Below are 9,263 nucleotides of genomic sequence, written 5' to 3'. Positions count from 1 at the left end.
TTCTTTACATATATATGCATTCAGTGTTGTAAATTTCCTCATAAGCACTGTATTTTACAAAAGTTTAATCAGTTGTATTTTCTTTTTAATTTAGATCCAAATATTTCATTTTGCTTGAGATTTCTTCTTTGGGCTGGGAGAAGCACAAGCTGGAATCAAGATTGTCGGGAGAAATATCAGTAACCTCAGATATGCAGATGACACCACCCTTATGGCAGAAAGTGAAGAGGAACTAAAAAGCCTCTTGATGAAAGTGAAAGAAGAGAGTGAAAAAGTTGGCTTAAAGCTCAACATTCAGAAAACGAAGATCATGGCATCCGGTCCCATCAATTCATGGGAAATAGATGGGGAAACAGTGGAAACAGTGTCAGACTTTATTTTTGGGGGGCTCCAAAATCACTGCAGTTGGTGATTGCAGCCATGAAATTAAAAGACGCTTACCCCTTGGAAGAAAGGTTATGACCAACCTAGATAGCATATTCAAAAGTAGAGACATTACTTTGTCAACAAAGCTCCGTCTAGTCAAGGCTGTGGTTTTTCCAGTGGTCATGTATGGATGTGAGAGTTGGACTGTGAAGAAAGCTGAGTGCCGAAGAATTGATGCTTTTGAACTGTGGTGTTGGAGAAGACTCTTGAGAGTCCCTTGGACTGCAAGGAGATCCAACCAGTCCATTCTCAAGGAGATCAGCCCTGGGATTTCTTTGGAGAGAATGATGCTAAAGCTGAAACTCCAGTACTTTGGCCACCTCACGCAAAGAGTTGACTCACTGGAAAAGACTCTGATGCTGGGAGGGATTGGGCGCAGGAGGAGAAGGGAACGACAGAGGATGAGGTGGCTGGATGGCATCACTGACTGGATGCACATGAGTTTGAGTGAACTCCAGGAGATGGTGATGGACAGGGAGGCCTGGTGTGCTGTGATTCATGGAGTCGCAAAGAGTCGGACACGACTGAGCGACTGAACTGACTGATTTCATTTTGCTTGAGATTTCTTCTTTAACCCATGTATTGTTTAGAAATATCTAGTTAATTACCAAGTATTTGGGGATTTTCTAGTTATTTTTCATGAACTTCCCTGGTGGATCAGATGGTAAAGAATCAGCCTGCAATGTGGGAGATCTGGGTTTGATTCCTGGGTTGGGAAGACCCCTTGAGAAGGAAATGGCAATACACTCCAATAGACTTACCTGGAGAATTCCATGGAAAGAGGAGCAATTTTTCACAAATTACTGATTTCTTGTCTAATTCCATTATGGTTATAGAGGGAAAACTAAGATTTCTGTTCTTTGAATTTTTTTTTTTTTTTGATTAGAGGATAATTGCTTTACAATATTGTGTTGGTTTCTGCCACACGTTAACATGAATCAGCCTTAGGTATACACATGACCGCTCTCTCTTGAATCTCTCTCCCAGCTCTGTCCCCATCCCACCCCTCTAGGTTGTCCTAGAGCACTGTCTTAGGGTTTCATGTGTTATACGATGATAATGGTGAATGGTAAATGTTCCATGTGCACTTGAAAATAATATGTATTCTGCAATTGGTTGAAGTAGTCTAAGGCTGTCAATTATATCCAGTTGATTGATGGTGATACTGAATTCAACTATGTCTTTACTGATGTTTTGCCTCCAGGAACTGTCTAACCCCAAGGGAGGGGAGGGGCAGTCTCTAACTATAATACTGGATTCATCTATTTCTCCTTGCAGCTCTATCAATTTTTGCCTGATGTATATTTATACTCTGTTGTTGGGTGCATACACATTAAGAATTGCTATGTCTTCTTGAAGAATTGACTCCTTTATTTTCTGTAATGCCCTTCTTTATCCTTGATAACTTTTCTGACTCTGTGCTTTGCTGTGTCTAAAATTAATACAGCTACTCCTGCTTTCTTTTGATTAGTTTCATCATGGTATATCTTTATTAATTTTCTTCTAATCTGTATCTGTCTTTATAGTTAAAGTGAGTTTCTTGTAGACAACATAAAGTTGCACTTTGTTTTTTAATCCACTGACAATGTCTACATTTTCTTAGTGCAATTAGGTCACAGATATTGAAAGGGATTATTGACACAGTGTATTAACATCTGCCGGGAACCAGCGTGAGGAACTTCGCCCATGGCAAAGGTCATGAGGAAGGAGGCTTGGCATATGCAAAGGCGTGATCAAGCCTCAGGAAACCCCCTGTTCCCGAGCATCTACCCCAAAACCAGAGTCTGTTTTATGCTCTTGCCTACACCTCTGACTTTACGGGGGGCTCTCCCCCATAACCATTTTTCTTGCAGAAGGAGTAAACGTGCAGCTCCAAGGCAATAAAAATTCCTGGGCGTGACAAGAGTGTTTCAGCTTAAGGACTCCTCTGAAGGTTATCTAGCCCGCCTGTATAGGTTCGTCAGGCCACATGTGGTTGTTTACAGCCTCCCAATCTGAGAGGCATGAGATGTTTTAGACTTACAAAAGGCAAATATCTTTTGGAGAGTTAGAAATTATCAGTATAGTGGGTTGGTTAGGAATTATATTGGTGAAGGGTTTTTCATTTGTTGGGCTGATGTTTGCTGCTAAATCTCCATATTCCCTGCCCTTATAATGAATATAACTAACATATAGGAGAAATAAGTATTAACCTTTAAGCATACAGGAGAGATAGGTATTAACCTTTAAGATTAATCCTGTTAACCTTGGGTTAAATAAATTCCTTTCTTGATTGTAACTCACTACACCCTCACCCTATAGGAATGCAACTTTATCTGGAGGGTGGTGCCTGGTTTAAGAAAAACCACCCTTGGAAGAAATAAGGTTTTTGGTTCTCAGAAAGAAAGGGTCATAGAATGTCAGCAGGTCTCACTCATGGCCAGAAGATGATGTAATATCCCTAAGACCCCCGCGTGACTCTGTATTCACCCCCATGTGTAACAAAAGGTATATAAGCAAACCCCAAAATAAAGAAATTGGATCATGATTCCACCATGTCGCTTCTTTCTTGCTCCCGTTTCTCTGGCTGAAATTCAGCCTCTTTTCTCCACTAATTCTCCTACTACACTATCCGTTTCTAATCTCTCTCTATATCTGTAATTAAATATGTATTTTTCCAAAGACGCCGAAGCCGTCCCCCCGCCTTTGAATCACCCTGGATCCACCGGGGCTGGACCCCGGCAAATATCTACTACATTTGTAAAACAATTGTTTTTTTTTGCCCTTTTTTCCCTTCTTTTGTCTTCCCTTGTTTTGCTGCCTTTTGTAATTGTGACTGCAATTTTATGTGATTCCATTTTCTCTCCTTTCTCAACATATCAGTATTTATTGTTGTTGTTCAGTAACTAAGTCATGTTCCACACTTTGCAACTGCATGGACTGCAGCACACCTGGGTTCCCAGTCTACCACTATCCGTGGAGTTTGCTCATTTTCATGTCGATTGAGACGGTGATATCATCCAACCATCTCATCCTCTGTCTCCCACTTCTCCTTCTGCCTTCAATCCTTCCCAGCATCAGGGTCTTTTCAAATGAGTCAGCTCTTTGCATCAGGTAGCCAAAGTGTTGGAGTTTTGGCTTCAACATCAGTCCTTCCAATGAACAACCAGGGCCATCTCCTTTAGGATGGACTGGTTGGATCTCCTTGCAGTCCAAGCGACTCTCAAGAGTCTTCTCCAACACCACAGTTCAAAAGCATCAATTCTTCGGTGCTCAGCCTTCTTTATAGCCCAACTCTCACATCCATACACAACTACTGGAAAAACCGTAGCTTTGACTAGATGCACCTTTGTTGGCAAAGTAATGTCTCTGTTTTTGAATATACTATCTAGGTTGGTCATAACTTTTCTTCCAAGGAGTATCTTTTAACTTCATGGCTGCAGTGGCCATCTGCAGTGATTTTAGAGCCCCCCAAAAATAAAGTCTGTGACTCTTTCCACTGTTTCCCCATCTATTTGCCATGACATGATGGGACCGGATGCCATGATCTTAGTTTTCTGAATATTGAGTTTTAAGCCAACTTTTTCACTTTTCTCTTTCATCAAGAGGCTCTTTAGTTCTTCTTCCCTTTCTGCCATAAGGGTGGTGTCATCTGCATATCTGAGGTTATTGATGTTTCTCCTGGCCATCTTGATTCCAGCTTGTGCTTCATCAAGCCTGGCATTTCTTGTGATGTACTCTGCATATAATTTAAATAAGCAGAGTGACAATATACTGCCTTGATATATTCCTTTCCCAATTTGGAACCAGTCTGTGGTTCCATGTCCAGTTCTAACTGTTGATTCTTGACCTGCATACAGATTTCTCAGGAGGCAGGTCAGGTGGTCTGGTATTCCCATCTCTTGAATTTTCCACAGTTTGTTTTGATCCACACAGTCAGACGATTTGGCATAGTCAATAAAGCAAAAGTAGATGTTTTTCTGGAAATCTCTTTCATTTTCTATGATCCAGTGTATGTTGGCAATTTGATCTCTGGTTCCTCTGCCTTTTCTAAGCCAGCTTGAACACCTGGACATTCACAGTTCAAGTACTGTTGAAGCCTGGCTCAGAGAATTTTGAGCATTATTTTGCTAGCTTGTGAGATGAGTGCAATTGTGTGGTTTGGAACATTATTTGGCATTGCCTTTCTTTGGGATTGGAGTGAAAACTGACCTTTTGCAGTCCTATGGCCACTCCTGAGTTTTCCATATTTGCTTGCTTCTTGAGTGCAGTACTTTCACAGCATCATCTTTTAGGATTTGAAATTCTTACCTTTGCTAGTGTAGAAGAAAGGTGTTTTTTCTTTTTTTTCCCCTTTGGCTCCTCTCAGGTTTTTATTTATTTCTTCACTTTTCTATTGTTTTCACATGATATGCCTCAATGCAAGGTGTTTGTTTGTTTGGTATTTATTCTGTTCTATGTTCTCTGAGCTTCTCAGAACTATGGTTTGGTGCCTAGAATTAATCTGGGGGAAATTCTAGTCATTATTGTTTTGAATATTTCTTCTGTTCCTTTCTCTGTCTTCTCTTACTATCCTTCCACATGTGTATGTTATAAGTATTTGTAGTTGTCCTGCAGTCTGAGGATATCCTGTTCTGGTTTTTGTATGGTTTTGTCTTTCTTCTCTTTGATTTTCAGTTTGGAGGATTTTTTTGGTCTTTTTTATTTTTAAATTATGAAAATATGATAATATATTTATAGGAGACTTGGAAAATGGACAAAAAAGTTACATATAGTTCTACTATATACTATAATTGTTTGAGTAATATAAATTAAAAATTTTAGGTGGAGTTTCAATATCAAACTCTCAGAAATTAATAGAATGTACAGAGAAGTAGAATAATATAGTAGACCTGAAAAGCATTATCAATCAATTCAACATAATTAACATTTATACAATTTCCACACAATAGTAGGATACAAATCCTCTTCAAGCTCCCATAGACTATAAACTAGGAGACACTGAAACATATCCAGAGACATAAAATCAGGTGCAGAAATTTCATGGTCTAAAAGTATTGAAGTCATATTCAGTTTAGAGGTTTTTACTGAGATATTCTCCAGCTTGGAGATTCTTTCCCCAACCGTTTCCTGTCCCCTGAAAATCCAGCAAAGACATTATTGATTTCTATTATACAATTTGTGTTCCCCAGTATTTCTTTTTGGTTATTTCTTACAATATCAATCTCATCATATTGCCCATCTGTTCTTGTATACTGTATCCTTTTCATTACAGTTCATAGACTATTAATTAGAATTGTTTTAAATTCTATGTCTAACAATTTCAGCATCTCTCCTGTGCTTGAGTTGTTCTGATGTTTGCTCTGTCTCTTCAATCTGCATCATTTTTCCTTCTAGCATGTCTGGTCAAATTGTCTTGATTGTCTGACATGAAATGCTGGATGAAAGGAGCTGATGTAAATATTCCTTTGGGTAACATGGTGGTGAGTGTGGGTAGAGGGGAACCCTCTACATCCTACGGTTGGTCAGCCTTTGTGCCTGGGCTGTGAACTTCATATGTGTTCCTCAGTCCCCTCCACTCTCAGGGGGACCAAATGACTGCAAGGGGCTGTAGTTGGATATTTCCCTCCTTCTCAATAGAAGGCTATAGCCAGTTGGTGGGTTACTTCCTTTCTTCTAGGTCTGTTATGCTGTGATATATCCCACAAGTTAGAATCTGGTTAAAACAGTTTTCCTGTGGGCAGAACTTGTTAGGAAAAACAGAGTGCTCTGGTGTATAGTAAGTCTCCTACGGAATGAGTTCTGTTCAGAGCAGGTTCGTAAGTCCAACAGAGTTAGTTAGTTACCCTACTAACACAATTGGCTATGTAGTTGCTGTTGCTCACTCACTGAATCATGTCTGACTCTGTGACCCCATGGACTGCAGCACACCACTGTCCTCCACTATCTCCTGGAGTTTGCTCACATCCACGTCCAGTGAGTTGGTGATGGCATCCCACCATCCCATCCTTTGTTGTCCCCCAGCATCAGTGTCTTTTCCAATTAGTTGGCCCTTCAAACCAGGATATATATTACCATAGCCTGCCAGGCTCCTCTGTTCATGGGATTTCCCAGGCAAGAATTCTGGAGTGGATTGTCATTCCCTTTTACAGGGGATCTTCCCAATCCAATGATAGACTCATATCTCCTGCATTGCAGACAGATTCTTTAACATCTAGGGAAGCCCAAAAATATATATAAATATGTAAATATGTTTATATATATTATATAATATGTATTATATGTGTATAAGTTATATATATGTGTTATATATTATATATAAGTATTATATACATATATCAAATATTAATATATTATTATTGATATCCATGTTATAATTAGTATTAGATTTATATATTATATATTATATTATTTATATTATACAATATATTACAAATATATTGTATACATATATATTTTAAATATTTAAAATTATATTATATATAAACATATATAATTTACATATAATTATATATGTTTATATTTGTTTTATGTTTGTTTATATTTGTTTTATAATTATATATGTTTATATAACATATATAATTATATATGTTATATTTTATATTTATTTTTATTTTTATAAATATAAATATTTTTATATTTATATTTGTATTTTATTTTTATAAATAAAAATAAATATATAGTATATAAATATAATAATAATAAATACTCTCTCTATATTATATAATAGTATACTGTATATTGTTATATATTATTATTAATATATTATTCAACATATTGAATATCTATATATTGATATATATAATATATATTTTATATGGTATCTATAATATATAATACATATCAAATATATATTACTATATATTAAATTTATAAATATATAATCTATATATAATACAGACAATAAAATATAGGCTATATGTTAATATTTAATATATAATATTATATATGAATTATATTATAAAAATATAATATATATTAATTATGTATATTTATATCAATTCATATATTATTTAATATATAATATATATTATAATATGTGTATGTTATACATGTTATATATTTAAATGTATATTATCTATATACATAATATATAAATATATATACTTATATATAGTATTAATTAAAATTATTAGTTAATTATAAATAATTATACATAATATAAAATATATAAAGTATTATAGAATTTTATATTTTAATATATATTAGTACATTCTATTATTAATTTTATAATATAAATTATTTATATTTATACTACTTATACACTGTACATTAATAAATCATATTAATAATTTTATTATATATTATATTATTAATATATTATATATTGATATATTTTAATAATAAATTAAAATATGTGTATAAGTGTTATATAGTTTATATATGTGTTAATTCTTATTATATAAGTGTTAATTATATAAATGTTATTTTATAACACTTTTTATGTGTTAATACTTAGATACATAAGTATTCATCTCTATATTAATTATATTATCATATATATATATATTATTTCTAGTGATGAGTTATGCCTTTGCCCTGACTCTAAATGTATAACAGTGATTCAAAGCCTTGGTTTTTTCAATATTTCTAATATGAAGGTCCTTTGGGTTACTTCTCAGAGCAAAGAATGGGCCAAATTTGGGCCCATTGCAAACAAATACAGATGTGTTTCTTAGCTACCTGTAATGAAGTCAAGTATTTTAGTTTGTTTTGGGCCACAGAGATGGAAACATTCCCAAACACATTTAATTACCTTCCATTTCTTCAATCCCAGCACTAACCCCTGCTACCCTATCCTCCTCTTTAACTCTTTTTCAGAGAGCCCAGGCTTCTGCTTTTTTTATATCCAGAGATTATTGCTAGTATTGTTGAATCTCTACAGAAAAAAGTTATGGAGTAAAATTGAGAAAACTAGAATTTTCTTTAGCTCATGAAGGGAGCAGAAAAGATAGAAACATTCAATCATTACTTCTTCTTATGATATAGAAAACTGAATCACAGAATGGACATATTATAACTGCTAGAAATAGAGACAAAATCAATCTGTGTATTTTTTTATGTGTGTGTTTTTCTTCTTTGGCAGTTTTATAATCACTCTTCTGAAAAGAGAATAAATATTGCATATTTTAATTATGAGTTCTTTGTTATCAATATTGTCAATTTTCAGTAAATATGATGAACCATTTCATGATTCCCTCCAAGTAAGAATTGCTCTTGAGTCCTTCTTTTTAAAAAGTTAGATGCCTACAGTATTAAAAATACCCATGAATATTGAGAAATACAATTACACTGTAACTTGAAGCTGGAAAGACCCATAAGAATTCATAGAACAGATATTCTAGTACATCTCATTTTCAAACAAGTATAAATGAAAGTACGTCCTATTTTGTTGATGCTAGGGAGTATTTTGAAATGAAAAATATACATTTTTCCCCATATTAAGACTTTATTTAACTCACTTGAATAGAGGTCTTTATGCATTTGACACCCTTAAAAATGTGTGATGTTCAAAGAAAAATTGGATATTTTCTTTACAAGAAATGCACAATTCAGTGCATGCAATAATTTGATAAAACAATGTAAAAAGAGAAGAACAAAGAGTGTATTTTTGAGCTTCATTTTGACTTTCATCAAGTGGAATCATTCTTTGCAGAATAACTTATAGCCATGTATCTTATTAATCAGAATTTCAACAGAAAAGTGACCTGTGGGGAGATAGGTAATAATGCTATAATATTTTAGGTGTTATCAAGATTACTCATCCTCTAAACCAGAAATATCACAAACAGAAATGGCCTCCAAGGTTGCATAGAAAGAGTGTGGATTTCAGATGTGTGATGGGCAATTTTTATTGC

Source organism: Oryx dammah, unplaced genomic scaffold (genome assembly GCF_014754425.2).
Source record: "Oryx dammah isolate SB20612 unplaced genomic scaffold, SCBI_Odam_1.1 HiC_scaffold_1, whole genome shotgun sequence".
NCBI classification, from domain to species: domain Eukaryota; kingdom Metazoa; phylum Chordata; class Mammalia; order Artiodactyla; family Bovidae; genus Oryx; species Oryx dammah.
The sequence above is the reverse complement of the archived record's forward strand: the minus strand, read 5'-3'. Positions refer to the sequence as shown.